Source organism: Nannobrachium achirus (genome assembly GCF_963921795.1).
Source record: "Nannobrachium achirus genome assembly, chromosome: 8".
Taxonomy (NCBI): domain Eukaryota; kingdom Metazoa; phylum Chordata; class Actinopteri; order Myctophiformes; family Myctophidae; genus Nannobrachium; species Nannobrachium achirus.
This window is the reverse complement of record NC_137817.1, coordinates 12,690,692-12,706,120: the sequence shown is the minus strand read 5'-3', so window position 1 is coordinate 12,706,120 and position 15,429 is coordinate 12,690,692.

Sequence of the window (15,429 nt, the reverse complement as noted above, 5' to 3'; positions counted from 1 at the left end):
TTGTGGATCCTGTAGGCTTACAACAAGAATTTTAGAAAGTTGCATCGCATCGTGAGCTTGTATATAGAAGCAAGGCTAATTTGCTTAATTCAGTATTTAGATACCGTATTTGATGTAAATGTTATCTGGTCCTCCCTGTCCAGGGCCCCTCCCCGGCCCATACACACCCATTCATTGTAACTTCAAACTCAATTTTAACCATGATAGATTCATCAAAAACTCTGATTATTTTTTCTGGTGACTCATAATACCCTCCTAATACGTGAGCTGGCCATGTTTTTTCGATAATCTTTTTCATTTATTTTTACTAATTTATTATTGTATATAAAAAATAAAAAATACCAAAGCACTATTAAAAATAAAAGGTTATCGAAAAAACACGGCCAGCTCACGTTTAAGCCCGTAGCCCGATCAGGGACCAGCGTTTCTGTATTTTTCTGTCTTTTAAATGCTGATTCTGGGAGCTGTGCTCCAAGAATTCCTACATGTATGCACTTGTGCAACAGCAACAAAGTCTATTCTATTCATTCTATTCTAAAAGTAGCATAAATGCTGTGCGCAAAGACAAGTCAGTCAGGTCACTGTACTGCAAGATGCAGACACAACAACAAGTAAGGTCATCAAGGGAGAGGATATTGAATTCCCTCCTCCAGTATCACTGCTTCCAATCTTTAGGCAGATATAGTTTAAAACTTTAAGCAGACATTTGGGTTGTGTGAAATTTGACTGGTGGGCTCTAGGCGTGAGAGGCTGATAATTACTTGCACCAGCAGAGCGCGCAAGTACTGCGATTGGCGGGGTATGTATGTCGGTGTCCTTCCTTGTTTAAGCCCGTAGCCCAATCAGGGACCAGCATTTCTGGCAACGTCATCATTAACAGCCAATGAGGGACCAGCATTTGTTCCTGGTGATGGCCAGTGCTGGTGCACAAGTAGGCCATACGTGGCCTACTCAGTCTTGTACACCAGTAGCCTCATAAACCGCCCTCTTCCGGAAAGCATTCTCATTTGCTTCACAGAATCTTCTGGAATCCTTCTGGATTACGGAAGTTGGTGGTTTACTAGGCTAGAACACCAGTCAGTGGTTCTCAACCTTTTCAGGATGTGAACCCCCAAAATAATCATAAACCAAAATAATCATATTTGAACTATTTGAATCATATTTGAACTGCGAACTCCTGGTGACAACCACTGTTGTACACAGTACACAATTTGTTCTTGCAGACAGTTGATGACTATAAGTGTGCGTTGCTGATGCAGAGTTCATGTCAGGAACTTGTTTGTGCTATCAGCTCATTTTAGATATTCTGGATAAGTGCACTGCACTCAAGGAGGGGAAAGAAACCTGCAAATCTGCCTTTTCAACACAGTGTCAAGAGAATCTGGGCTTCATGAAATAGATCAAGTAGAAAATAACAAAGCCTTTTTAAAGCTTGGATCAAATACATATTGTTGGTGCCTTTTTTCCAGTAACCATCAGTGGTTTTCAACCCTTTTCATATCAAGGTCCATTATTTATTTGGCATTTGAGCCACGGACCACCATTTGATGAGATTCAGCATCTCAGACCTAAAACTATTTCGTTATCTTTGGATAAGATTGTGTCCACAATTCCATGCTGTATTGATGTGGGACCATAGGAGAGATAACAGGCAAATATTGATCAAAATAAAAATGTTTCCACATTCTCTAATTGTAGACTTCTTGTAAACTAAGTACTGCAATGTAAAACAATAATTTAACTCTTCATTAATTTTACACTCTCAAGAGTTAAAGATATATAAGGGTCCATTTGGTTACCAACTCTCCATCATTTAGCTAGGGACCACCTGGAACCCCCTCAAGGACCAATGGTGGTCCCCGGACTACTGGTTGAAGACCACTGATCTAAATGACCGTCCTTGAGGCTCACAAGGTAACACAGTCCCTCCCCCTTCTCCATGTCCTCTCCCCTCTCCTCAAAACGCCTGCACCCCTCCTGTTGTCCCTCCCCTCCCCCACCTCTCTCTTTCACAACATACGGCCAAAATGACAGAATGGATGAATGGAGAGCTTTCTCTCAAACACAGCAACACAAACATGAAAAACAGAGAAAATTAAATCTGATGCTAAAATTGCACATCAAGAGTATTAACTGGCGTTGTTTGTGCTATAGAGTATTGTTATATTTAATGAAAATCGAAGTTTCAATTAATAAAAACCGGAGACAGGTTTATGGGGATTAATGTGTTTCTTTTTTTGTTTTTGGGCTTTTATGCCTTTATTGGATAGGACAGTAGACTGTAGTCAGGGAATATTAATAAAAACCTGGGAATAAATTCCTTACCAAACGATTTCTTCACCAATGTGTTCGTAAAGGTGTCTAGTAACATATCTAACAAAGATTGAAATTCAACATCCCTAGGAAAATCTTTGACAGCTAGGGTAATTCTGGGTCTCATTCACTCACTATACACTATACTGTAAGGGAAAAAATGACTCCCAAAAAATATGCTTTAAGTGGGATGTGAGGGGTCTAACTAGGTGTTAATTATTCTGAATCCATTGCAAGCATTTGTTTTGCACAAAAAACATTCATTGGGCTAAAAACAGCCCATAAAAATGATGGTTTAGTGATGAGTCATCACTTTTCACAGTGGTATCGGGGTCCATTTTTTTGGGAGTACTTTTTCCCTTATAGTATAGTGTATAGTGAGTGAATGAGACCCAGAAAGATTTTCCTAGGGATGTTGAATTTCAATCTTTGTTAGATACTAGACACCTTTACGAACACATTGGTGAAGAACGGGAATCGAACCGGCGCCGCCGCCAGGCAACCATGCCTATGTGGCAATGCCTAAGTGTTATGCGCCTGGACCAGTAGGCACCCCGGGATTAATGTGTTTCATTTACAGTATGGGATTGTTCTCCTTTTGTCTCTCTCTTGTCTCACTTTCTCCTTGTCAAATTACCTTTCTCAATCCTCATCTCTGTTTGTTACAAACATAAACAACACACACCCACTCTCCCTCACTCTGTTTCTATATATGTCTTTCTTTGCTTCTTCCTCAGAGACAAAAGTTCAAACAGCAAACTGAAAAACATTGTAGTCGTACTGGATGAATGTCAGTAAGTCCTGGAAGACAGAACAGAAGGGCAGTCATACGGATATTTAGCCATGCTCCCTGGGGGAAGTCACAACATTACAATGACTCTCCAGTGATGAAACAAATCGAGGCAGAGTAACTGAGCATGCAGTCTTCGCAACTGAATATACAGTAGGTATATTTCAAAAAACAATCCTGATTCCGCCCCAGAAGGGCCGACTTTCTCTTAGCATTGGTTCTGCAATGCTGTTAATATTTATCCTTGGTCTGCCCCAACCACCCACACACACACACACACACACACACACACACACACACACACACACACACACACACACACACACACACACACACACACACACACACACACACACCAAATCTCTTTGCCGAAAATAGCTATATTTATTTTCGTTCTCCTCAGAATTGGGATGCTAGGGTTCAAGTGTTTAATGTAAAGAAATCACACAAAGATTTGGACCCCCTATCCAAGTCAAAGTGCTATAATGTAAGCCTGCTGATGTTACAAAAGAAAAAGGCTAAGCATGCGTTGTGCTTCCTAATGCTCACCTCTATGCATGAAAATGCTTCACTGGTATTTCCCTTCCATGCGTGAAATCTGTGGGTTATAGCTGATTGCACACAAACCTGCTGTAGACTTTACTAAATGCACAAGCTGGTATCTACAAATGAAGTGTTTCATAACGGCTCATGCAGAGTGAATCTTGTTTCAGCTTAGGTTTATATGCACTTAAACCCTGCCCATGGCTCTGTACTAGGGCCCCTCCTGTTTTCGCTCTACACTAAACATTGTTACTGAAAATAGCCGATCTACAAGCTCACAACGCGTCACAATGCAATGTCTTGTGAGTTTATTTTTTATTTGTATTTTTTAAGATTTGTTTTGGGGCTTTTATGGATAGGACAGTAGACTGAGTGGAAAAGGAGGAGAGACATGCGGCAAAGGTCATCCTGGTCGGGAATCAAACCGGAAATGCCGCCAGGCATCCATGGCCATGTGGCAATGCCTAAGTGGTATGCGCCCGGACCAGTAGGCCAGCGGGCACCCCATGTCTTGTGAGCTTGTAGATTTGATTAATGTTTGCGCCAGAATAGGAAGGCTATAGGGTTCAAGAAGGTATAGTACATAGAGGGACAGAGGAAAGCCAAGTATTTTTGACTGCTGTGCTGACAGATCTAAACCTGTTTTGTTGTTGTTTTTTACCTGCATTTAGTGGTCTTTGCTGGGTCAACAACAGATTGACCAATGAAGTAATTTATATTTTAGTTAATCGCAAATGAAGAACATTATATAAAATCTTAGTATCACATAATAAATTGCACTTGTGTGAGTGAGTGAGTGTGTGTGTGTGTGTGTGTGTGTGTGTGTGTGTGTGTGTGTGTGTGTGTGTGTGTGTGCGCGCGCGTGCGTGTGAGTACACCCACCCTCCTTGCAGTGAACTAGCCTAACCTAAGCAAACTGATCTTTCAGCCAGACTCCTAGCTCCCAAGACTGCTCAGAAGTCTCTCGGCAGCTATTGTATGTGTGTGGGACAGCTCTCTGATTGCGACCGTCAGGTCGCACTAGTCTGTTACTATGAAAACCTCCACCAGCTGTCAGTCTGTAAGTCACGTCACATCACACTTTTGGCCCTACTCTTATCTCAGGCACCGTTGCCCCTACCCAACGTCATGATGACGTTATGATAACGTCCTCCGGTGACTCCGGTGACGTTCAGAACTAGGCCAGATCACAGCCCATACTGTATGGGGATGATCTTGACGTCATTACCTGGACGTCACATGGACTATAGGATTATTTCTATTGTTTGTAATGTTAGTTGACATGTGAGCATATAAGGTTATATTCTGGGACATATCTGACTACCGGTAGTTAATTATGATATTTATCTGGCCTCGATCGGACCCTCTCTGATTAATCCAGGACGTCCGTTTTCGTGGGCAGGATCTTGGTTGAAATCAGGTGATATTAGTCATGGTTTGACTTGATCTGGCCCCAATGGAGACGTCACTGATTGGTCCAGGTCCTGACCGTGCTTGCTGGGTATCCATGCCAAATTTTGCACACACACTCCTTGGCTGGCAAACCACAACCTCCGCCTCTGATATCTCACATGCCCCTCTTCTAGCGCCACCATGAGGTTGCTTTTTGCAGACATTATTGTGTATACATGCCACCTGGCAGTCGCTTTTCTCCCGATTAGGGAGTCTTTACTGGTATACTTACTATACTGTGTGTGTGTGTGTGTGTGTGTGTGTGTGTGTGTGTGTGCACGTGTGCCTGCGTGAGCGCTCTAACGCGTGTGTGTGTGTGTGTGTGTGTGTGTGTGTGTGTGTGTGTGTGTGTGTGTGTGTGTGTGTGTGTGTGTGTGTGTGTGTGTGTGTGTGTGATCTCTGTTTTTCGGAGAAGAAGACCCAGCTGTTGAAGAAACAATGGTCCTCCAGCTATGGGGGGCTGACAAACATAGATATATTCCCCCGCATGCACACAGCGTGCGTGCACACACACACACACACGCACACCACACATCTGTGTTGTTGTCGATACAGTATGTAATGGAAGCAGCAGTGACTTGCTTGCCACCAGAGACAGAGAGCATCCTGAGATAACCTTACAAATACAGAGAAATCTCACACTCATCTTTCTCTGGGATCGTTTCGAGTTCAGTTGTATGCATGGTAGACACAACAAAAGCTCTCAAAAGTAGTCTTTTATCATATGTTGCATTAGTCCCCACATCCTGACCACTTAACTCCACTTAACACACACACACACACACACACACACACACACACACACACACACACACACACACACACACACACACACACACACACACACGCAAACACACATGCACGTACGCATGTATGTATTTATAATATGCACGTACGCAGAGTATGGGCTAAATGTTTTTGTGGATTCATTGCATTCATTTGTGTTTTTCTCCTGGATTTTCTCCTCCCAAAATGGAAATTTCCAATATGAAGTTCAAGTTCAAGTGCTGTTTATTTGATACAGCCGTCTGCATTGAAGCTTTCTTCGTTGAGACAAGCCAACTATAGGGGTTTGGAGGACATGTGGTTTAGAGGACAGTTTTCTGAAAAGATGTACTGTGTCCCACTCCAGATCTTGCAGCTCATGTGTGTCTGATCATGCTTCATATATGGCCAAGAGACACTTGCAAATTGACATCTGACGACACGACACTGACACAATATGACGACTGGATCATCAATTACAGGAGATCTCCACCATATAAAGAGCTGGCCAATACCTCTACATCTGACATCACAGACTCCAGATATGGATATAGCTGACATGTTCTGACATCACAATGATGACTCGACCAGCTCGACAGGAATATATAAAACTAGAACTGCTCTCTGTCGAGGTGCCAACTAGGCCATGTATGGCCTACTTGTGCGCCAGCAGAGCGCGCCATGAGGTGCGCTCACCACTGGCATCACCACTGGCATCATCACCAGGAATGCTGGTCCCTCATTGGCTGTTAATGATGACGTTGCCAGAAATGCTGGTCCCTGATTGGGCTACAGGCTTAAACATACACAGCTACCTACATACCTGCATACATACATACATACATACGCAGCCGAACGCAGTACTTGCGTGCTCTGCTGGGCTGGCACAAGTAAAGACCTGCATTCTCTGGATATTTCAGTCAACCAAAGCTCTTCACAGCACAGGACATCTGACAGCAGGCAGGACGCAGACCTCTCCAGGATTCTACCTTCAAGACAGTATTTTTCATTGTGCATTTTTTGGGTCAAAGTTGATGCCCATATGGAGATCTCTGATGTCATCAACATTAAGCCCATATCTGGGAATGCCCATATATGGACATAATATTGTGTCAGTCTCATGATAACCAGTGTGGTTGCCACACTTACAAATTAATTCCGTCCTTGTCCCTTTTATGCCCATATATGGAGATCCCTGATGTCATCAATATTAAGCCCATATATGGGAATGCCCTTATGGACATATTGTGTCAGTCTCACGTCAGTCATCTCCATATTTGGGAAAATATGGCCACATTTTGGCCACCTTAAACAACCAACCAGGTCTGTGAATTGTTTTGGTCAAAGTTGATCCCATGCCAAAGCACCAGCGCTCGCCCAGCAGTGTGCTGTCACCCAGGCGGATGCGTGCACGCGCCTATGTTCCCTTAGGGCGTCTTACTAGTTTTTAACCTTCACTAATATACAGTATGAACCAGACTGAATCCATGTAAAATAAGTGTGGTTTGCGACCGTGCGTGTGGATGCCATTATTCTTACCCCTCTAAACCACTCAGCATTATTATTGCCTCCTCTCCTTGGCTACACACTGTCGCCATGGGTTACCACCATAAATCACCATTACGCTGAAGGTGTAAAGGAGGCTCCACCCCCTCCCTTCATTGCTCACTCATTCATTCATGATCATCATAGAAACAAACCGGAAGTCATTAAAGAAAATCCAATTCAAAAATACAGAAGGATTCTCTCATTACTCCTTACACCTATTATCTTCTTAGCGAGTATGCTATCGACTACATTTTAAATTAATCGAATAATCGTGGTAGCGTATTTGTTTTAAATATTCTTTAAAAAAAAATATATATATATTATATATATATATATATATATATATATATATATATATATATATAATCCATTATTTGTTATTTTTTATAATCCATTAAATCGATTAGTCTGATAAACTGCTGCACCACTACTGCCATCCTCCATAGATCCGTTTATTTCTAATAGGAAGAAAGCAGACGGCTAAAGTAAGTGACTAGCGGAAGTGACTAAAGAAAGTAGATTGCGATCCGCTTTGCAGGTTGCAGTTTTGTTCTAGAGTGGATACGGAAACAGCTTCCGTATTACTGTTTGCATGTACTGTATATGTGTGTTTGGAAATTACTGGAAATAGTATAGGCACGATATCGGATCGGATCTGAGCACTATAGAGACCAGGTTTTCCAGCATTAGCTAGTGGAACCGGCTTTATATGTCGAGTGATCCTTTTGCCCTAAGAAACATTCATGAAGGCACAGTGAAGCTTTTACTACAGTCAGGCACATTGTGGGTAATTGAGTCTGGGGGAAAACATTTAGCCTGGGAAAACATGGTGGAAAATGTGAAAACAAAATGCCTTCACTGAAAGATCTCTAAACAGTGCTGCCTTCAGCAGAACAGGTCATTTATCATTGCAGTTGAAAAAGTCTCAGAAAAAAGCCTGCCAAAAAAAGTACTTTAAGTACTGCTGTCTGCCTGTCTCTAATGAAAAGCTGAAATATAGCCTACTAATATCACGATTATAACACACAAATGTTAACACACTTAAGTATGTAGTACTTCCTTCTTAATCTTATTACACATTTAAATCGAGAAAGCATCGGTATCATTTTAGATTTTTTTTGCGGTAAGCTCACAGCATCGTGCTTGTACATCTGCATTTATTTATTTTACATTAAGACATCTTGAATCTTGAAAGTAGAAGAACTACTGATTTAGAACGCATTTGTAGAATCGGCCTCAGGTCTTAAGGGAGTGTTTTTGCGGGTCTTTCAGTACGAGTGTATCAAAAAAGCAACAAGGTTAAGCAGTGTTGGTCCGACCAGTTTAACATTCACCAGGTTAACATTTACCAGCGTCGGCAGGTTAGCAATATTTCACCAGTTTAGCATTTCACCAGGTTAGCATTCACCTGCATTAGTTTTATTGAGGTTAGGGTTAGGGTTAAGGTTAGGTTTAGGTGTATCCCTGTCCCCCTGACTCTTGGCACTTGGCGCAGCCAATCACAAGCTTCCGTTGCCTTAACCTAGTTGCTTTTTTGATACACTCGGACTGAAAGACCTGCAAAAAACACTTAATGGGTTTGAGACTTAGAGAGCAGTGAGAAACTATGGTTTCATATTTGTGACACAAATGCACACAATAACATCTAGAATCTTGAACATAATGCCTAAAAAGGATGTCTCTATCAATTCACCTCTGCAATCAAAAGGACACTCGAGCCACGATTAACATCAAAGTGAGTGTTCCCAGAATAGCATATGGATCACTGACTGACAAGGAGATAATAGGCCTCTGTCTCTCTTCTGGACTCTGGTAGAGACAGACAGACAGACAGACAGGGCATAAGAGACACATAGAGACAGACAGACACACACAGCATGAGAATGAGAGAGAGGGAGAGAGACACTTCCGTGCAGACAGACAGCTGACAGTGTGGATCACAGTCACTAGCAGCAGCTCAGTGTCTGTGTCTCCTCCAGGCTTAATGGAGGCCAGTCCCTCAGCTCACACACACACACACACGCACGCACGCACGCACGCACACACACACACACACACACACACACACACACACACACACACACAGAGAGCGCATATGTACGTACACATGCCAACACATTCACAGTTCACACTTTTCATCGATATCCTCCACGGATCAACACATTAAGGGCAACACCTTTTTACTTTGACCTCTACTATCAAGACAACATGCCAGTCTAATTGGCTGGGTTGAGGAAAAGTCCAGCAGCAGATCTGTTATTGTCAAATCAATGGGTCATCAATGCCAAGTTTCCGTATAGGGGTTGTAAAGTTATCTTTGAATCAGAAATGTAAGATTTGTTCTCCAATAATCTGTAATGATTGGATCAATCTGATTATTTCTCTTGAAAGATGATACACTACTGGCGAATCACTATCTTTACCAGGCTGGTTTAATACACAGTGAATGTATATAACCTATATAATATGTGGTCTATACTTTGCATTTCTGACTTTCTTACCAATAAATAGAGTACTGGAGAATAACATTGGGTCATCTTAAAATCGTCTCATATAAGCAAATTGTAAAATAAATTGTGGTCCAAAAATAAACAAACTGTCTCTGCGATGTTGACAGAGAGGTGTATCGTTTATGATAGTCGGTCACTCATATTTGATACAGTCTGTTTCTGGTGAAATTTTAACTAATTCAGCAGCAGTAATATTAGGGTTTTCTCGCCATCAGTTGATTCTTCATATCCCTATGAGTCAAACCGCCGGGATCATTTGTTTATTTTTAGAACACAGTTCTGCGATATATAAGAAAAAGTCTATGGGAATTCAGAGGGGGGAAAAAAATGCTACTCAGGTAGGATGCGTAAATTAGACTTCGGTGTTCAACAATATTACAACAAAAACTCATGTTAAGATGCTCTGGTGCCAAGCTCTAGAGTGTGGAGGGAGTTTCGCTGGAAGAACGCTATTAGATACATGCTGGAGACTGTGTGGAAACATGGACGCTGGCCACAAACATATATTATATATATAAGAACTGTCCAAAAATGGACAAATATTGGGAGGAAGTGTGGTCAGTAATAAAAGAGATATTGAAATATGAAATACCAAAGACAAGTGTGGTATTATAATTAGGAAACTTGACACAGGAACACACACACACACACATGGAGACGACATGTATCTGGTCAAGGTGCTACTAGCAGCCAGCAGTGGCGTCAGTTCAGCAAAAGCTAGGGTATGGCAAAGATGGGAGTCCTCATGGAAAAGAGGAATTACATTTTGTATAACACGGTTCTATTGTGAAAATAGCCGATCTACATGCTCACAACGCCTCGCAGTCTGAAAAGAAAATATGGCATATGGCAGCCTGGAACGGTTGTTCAAGTGCAGCTAAACTTGGCGTTCTATAGTAAACGTGCCACAATTAACAATAATGCATTGCACCTGTGCAGCTGACCTGCGGAACCTGGGAATATACCATCTTGTCAAGATGGGGAGAATACAAGTCTGGAGAATATAATTATAATGCCTTGTTAAAGTGACCATTTTGTTAAATTTAGCATTTGTAGTTATTTTACTGTAATTTAACAATATAATAACCAGAACAGATAGACACAGAGACATTCATGGATTTATATTTAAAAGTAACTTATATGTCCCCCCCTGGACTCAGGGTATGGCAGCTGCATACCCCTGCCATACCCAATTGACGCCCCTGGCAGCCAGCAAAAAAGCAATAATGAGATTGTGGTATAGAAGTGACTCCCCAACTTGTGAGCAGCGGCTGTGCATTGTGGAGGAAATGTATGTGATGGAGAGATTTACACATAGACTCAGGATACATACAGGAAGAGTTGTTTCTTGAAAAATGGGAGAAATGGACTGAATACACGACCCGGAAGAATGACACCACGGAGGATTGAAATGGACTGTAATATGATGATGGAAATTATGTAAGATTTTGACCCTGTGAATATGTGCGCATATGACAAAATACAAATTAAGTAAAAAAAAAAGAAAAAAATCAAACCTCGGTTCGAAGTGAAGCGGTGAATTTGTATTCTATGTGTTCTAGATCTATACATTCTGTGATCTATACTTTCTATGTGCTTTAGTTCTAGTTCTGAATGAATGAATGATTTTGTCTGGAGAGCCAAATTGTCATGTGAAGCTTGGCCAATACCCAATTCTTCATTCTGGACATTCATGAGAGGCTGCAGAGGATAACAGGCATGACTATCCCATTCAATCCCAGCCTGTTTATTTATTCTGGGAGACCCCAACACACTGTCTGATAGTGCCTGCTTTCTCTGCTTTCTCAAAACTAACCAATCACAGCACAGAGATGCACGGGACAGGTACAGGACACACAAAGCCATACCTTGGAAGCGGCTTTCACCGCTTAAACAAAAAAATCGCACCTGTGCGAAGTGAGCGGTGCAAAGGCCTTAATAGCGTAACGAAAAAAGAAATATAGATTTTCATATATGTATGATCATTAATTAATACTGTAATGGGGGATGCTGTAAAACAGCATGCGCAGATCTTCATTGCAACCAGTCATGTTTATATGTTACGTCAGACCAGATCCCCTGGTCAGTATATAAAATGTGAAAATGTAGGTTATATTATTCCACTTACAAGACAGAGACATTATAGAAGAAGTGCAACTGAAGAGAGGGTTATAAAGCAATTAGGAGACAGAGGGAAAACAGACAGGAGGTCAGACAAACAACTGTGCCTGTTTAGCGTTCAGACAAACAGCCTGGCCATTACACACAACAAACTGATGAGAATAAGCTTTACCGAGAATATGGAACCCAGATGCAGGAAAACTCCTAAATGCCTCATACAAACTGTCTTAAATCCTGGTTGGTGTCGGATCTCTGCCTGTTTAAGGTTCAGACAAACAGCCTGGCCATAATCTGCAAGTGTAATGTAGTGTGGCCGCTGTCTTGAATGAGTTTGTATGCATAGAGCCAAATAAAGCTTATTGAGGGTTATAAAGCAATTAGAAGACAGAGGGAAAACAGACAGGAGGGCAACCCAGCACTTCTTGGCATTGTCCGTCAGTCAAAGTTAGAGAGAAAAGTCTGACCAACCCAATATCCTGGACCTTTCCTAAACTTTAAACTGGCAGATTGAACAATACACAGGATTCGAAACAGTAATCATAGCCTGCAAGGGTAATGTAGCGTGGTTGCTGTTTCGAATCCTGTGTGGTGTTCAATCTATTAGTTTAAGGTTTAGGAGAGGTCCAGGATATGAAACAACCTGGCCATTACGCCTGGACCTTTCATGAACTTTAAACCGGTCTCAAGTGCAAGTGTAATGGCCAAGACAGATCTAAATTAACATGAACAACACAGCATTTGATTGGTCTGTTCTGTTTGGCTAACACATGTCGTCATGAGTAGAACGGTTTCTGATTGGTCGATTCTAATGTTTAGTTATTCAACTAGCCAATCGATGAAGAATGAAAGAATCGTCCCGTGCTAATATGTTTTAACTAGATAAACCGAAAGTGAAATATAGGAGCGGTTTGCACCGCTCAAAAAAAGATGCTCTGGTGCTCGGTGGTAAAGTTCCTGCCTACCACCGGGGAGGCTGTGGGTTTGAATCCACCATGGTGCATCCGGCTTAGTCGACCGTCTACACACAAACACAATTGGCCCATGTTCAGGGGAGGGATGGCGGGCGGAGAGAGTGATAATTGTCACTGCATGTAATCCTAAGGGCTGGGGCGGCACCTGTCAGCAGGGAGTGTTGGGCAGGAGGAGTAGGACGGAGTATACGCCCTCCCGGTGGAGGCTCCTCCATGGTAGTACAATACAACAGCAGTGACAACACTGCTGTATTATGTACTGGCGACAGTGACTCAGGGGTAGAGAAACCATCATTAGAACACAGAGGGTTCCCGAAGGGTTCCCAGTTCGATCCCGCGCTCCCCCTGAGTTAGTGTCAAAGAGTCCTTGAGCAAGACTCTGAACCCCTAGTTGCTCCCAGTGAGCAGGTTGGTACCTTTGCATGGTTTCCTCCACCATCTGTGTATGGTGAATGTGTGTGTGAATGGGTGAATGTAATGCACAATCTATGTAAAGCTCCTTGGATAAAGGCGCTATATAAATGCAACATTTATCATTTACCACAGTAATGTGTGTGGGGAGGAATCAATTGCCATGATGACGACTAAATTAAGGAGAAAAAGGGGGAAAAAGAGAAGGGGGGAAAGCTCTGGTAGGAGAATGATATTAACATTATGCATTATGCTATGGAGCTTTGCTGTTCAAACCTCGTCATGATGACGTCCACACAACCTTCAGTACCATGGACAGAGCAAAAGGTACGTCACGGCGCACGCTGCACGGACGCACACACACACACACACACGCACGCACGCACGCACGCACACACACTGCTGCTGACTTCCAGGCAGCTATCACTTCCATTAACTGAAACAACAACATTAAACATCTGTGAGCGAGCTCAGGCGACGCCCAGTCCTAGGTCCAGTGACAGTGAGTGACAGCACACTAATGGTCCCATAAACACAGCAGCATAGAGCCCTTGTCCAAATACTATTATGTCCCAACAGTGAGTCCCATCGTTCCGACATGATGAGCAAGACAAGGTGATATTATATGATAGCCAAGCCTGCACAACAAGTCGACGCAGTTACGCAGTTGCATGCACGCTAGTTGCACGATAGCAGTGTTTTATCAATGCCTGCACCTGTCGAGAGTTGAGCCTTTAACCTTAAAATGACACACACGACCCTGTTCCTTCTCGTAGGCTATCCTCTGAGGTGGTCCTCACGTATGATCACACCCCTGCATCATCTATCCATGTCCCATCCTGCTATATCGCTGCGTGATATTGTAGTCAATATGAAGAGTCAATAAATAAAGTAGACCTACTAGCTACTACTAGGCTCCTTGAGATGAATAACCTAAACAACACCACAGCTGCATTTTGTAGGCTGGCTACTACATTCAATCGGTTCATTGTAGGCTATTCCAATAGTGCAACGTCAACATTTGGCAAGAGCTAGCCTACTGTAAAGGTAAAGCTGTAGTCACTTTTTTTTTTTTTTTACTGCAGCTGTGAATCACAGCCTGTGCATGAAATAAATGGCTATGCTCAAGCAAGTTGTGGTGCTGTTGTTTTCAAGCGCAGAGCTTGATAAAGGCTAATAGGCGGTCAGAACCTGTGATTCATTAGATTTGCGTAAAAACAACAGATTTCATACGCAAGCAACCAGCCTCCTGCCTGGTCCCTGTGATGTGAACTCCAGGCCTCTATGATTCTCTGTCCTGCAGCCTTATAGGCTATTATTTGGCATGCAGGCTCGCTGCAACACCGTGGCTACTTCACAGTCCACTTGGCAGTCGAGCCCACAAGAATCAAGAGCATATAGGCTAGCCTTTATACGTTATGCCAGGCAGGCAGAGAGAGAGAAAAAACGTTAAAACACGGCCCACAGAATCATTGCGGTACCCTGCACCCAAATGCAGGAGGCCGAGCACCGGCGTCCCCGAAACGAAACCCACACACGAAAAAAAGGAAAAAACACACACACACAGCAGCACCTCCTCCGAAAGAAGCATACACATTCAACTGCTGCATCAATCAAAACTCCGCACAATAAACGAGAAACCCCTTTTACCTTCAGCCTCAGTAATAATTGTTGTTTCGTTGTGTCCACCAAAAACACACGTCTGTTTGATTGAATCGATGAAGCAGGGTCCGTATTCTTCATCAGTGGAGCAGAGAGAGAAGACAGGCGCTAATATTCCTCCGTTCCCATCGCTGAGTCAAGGAGCCCAACGGCAACGGTTTGTCTTCGGTTTGTCCCTCACTAGCTGTCGAAGAAGACGCTACGGGAAAGAATATGGATAAATTGTTGCGGTCGTTTATCATAATAAACACAACAGCGTGGAGGCAGTGCCGCTGCCGTTAAACGTGTTGTGTTGTTGCAGCAACCGGCCGAAGATGCTGTTTCATGACACAACACACAAGCC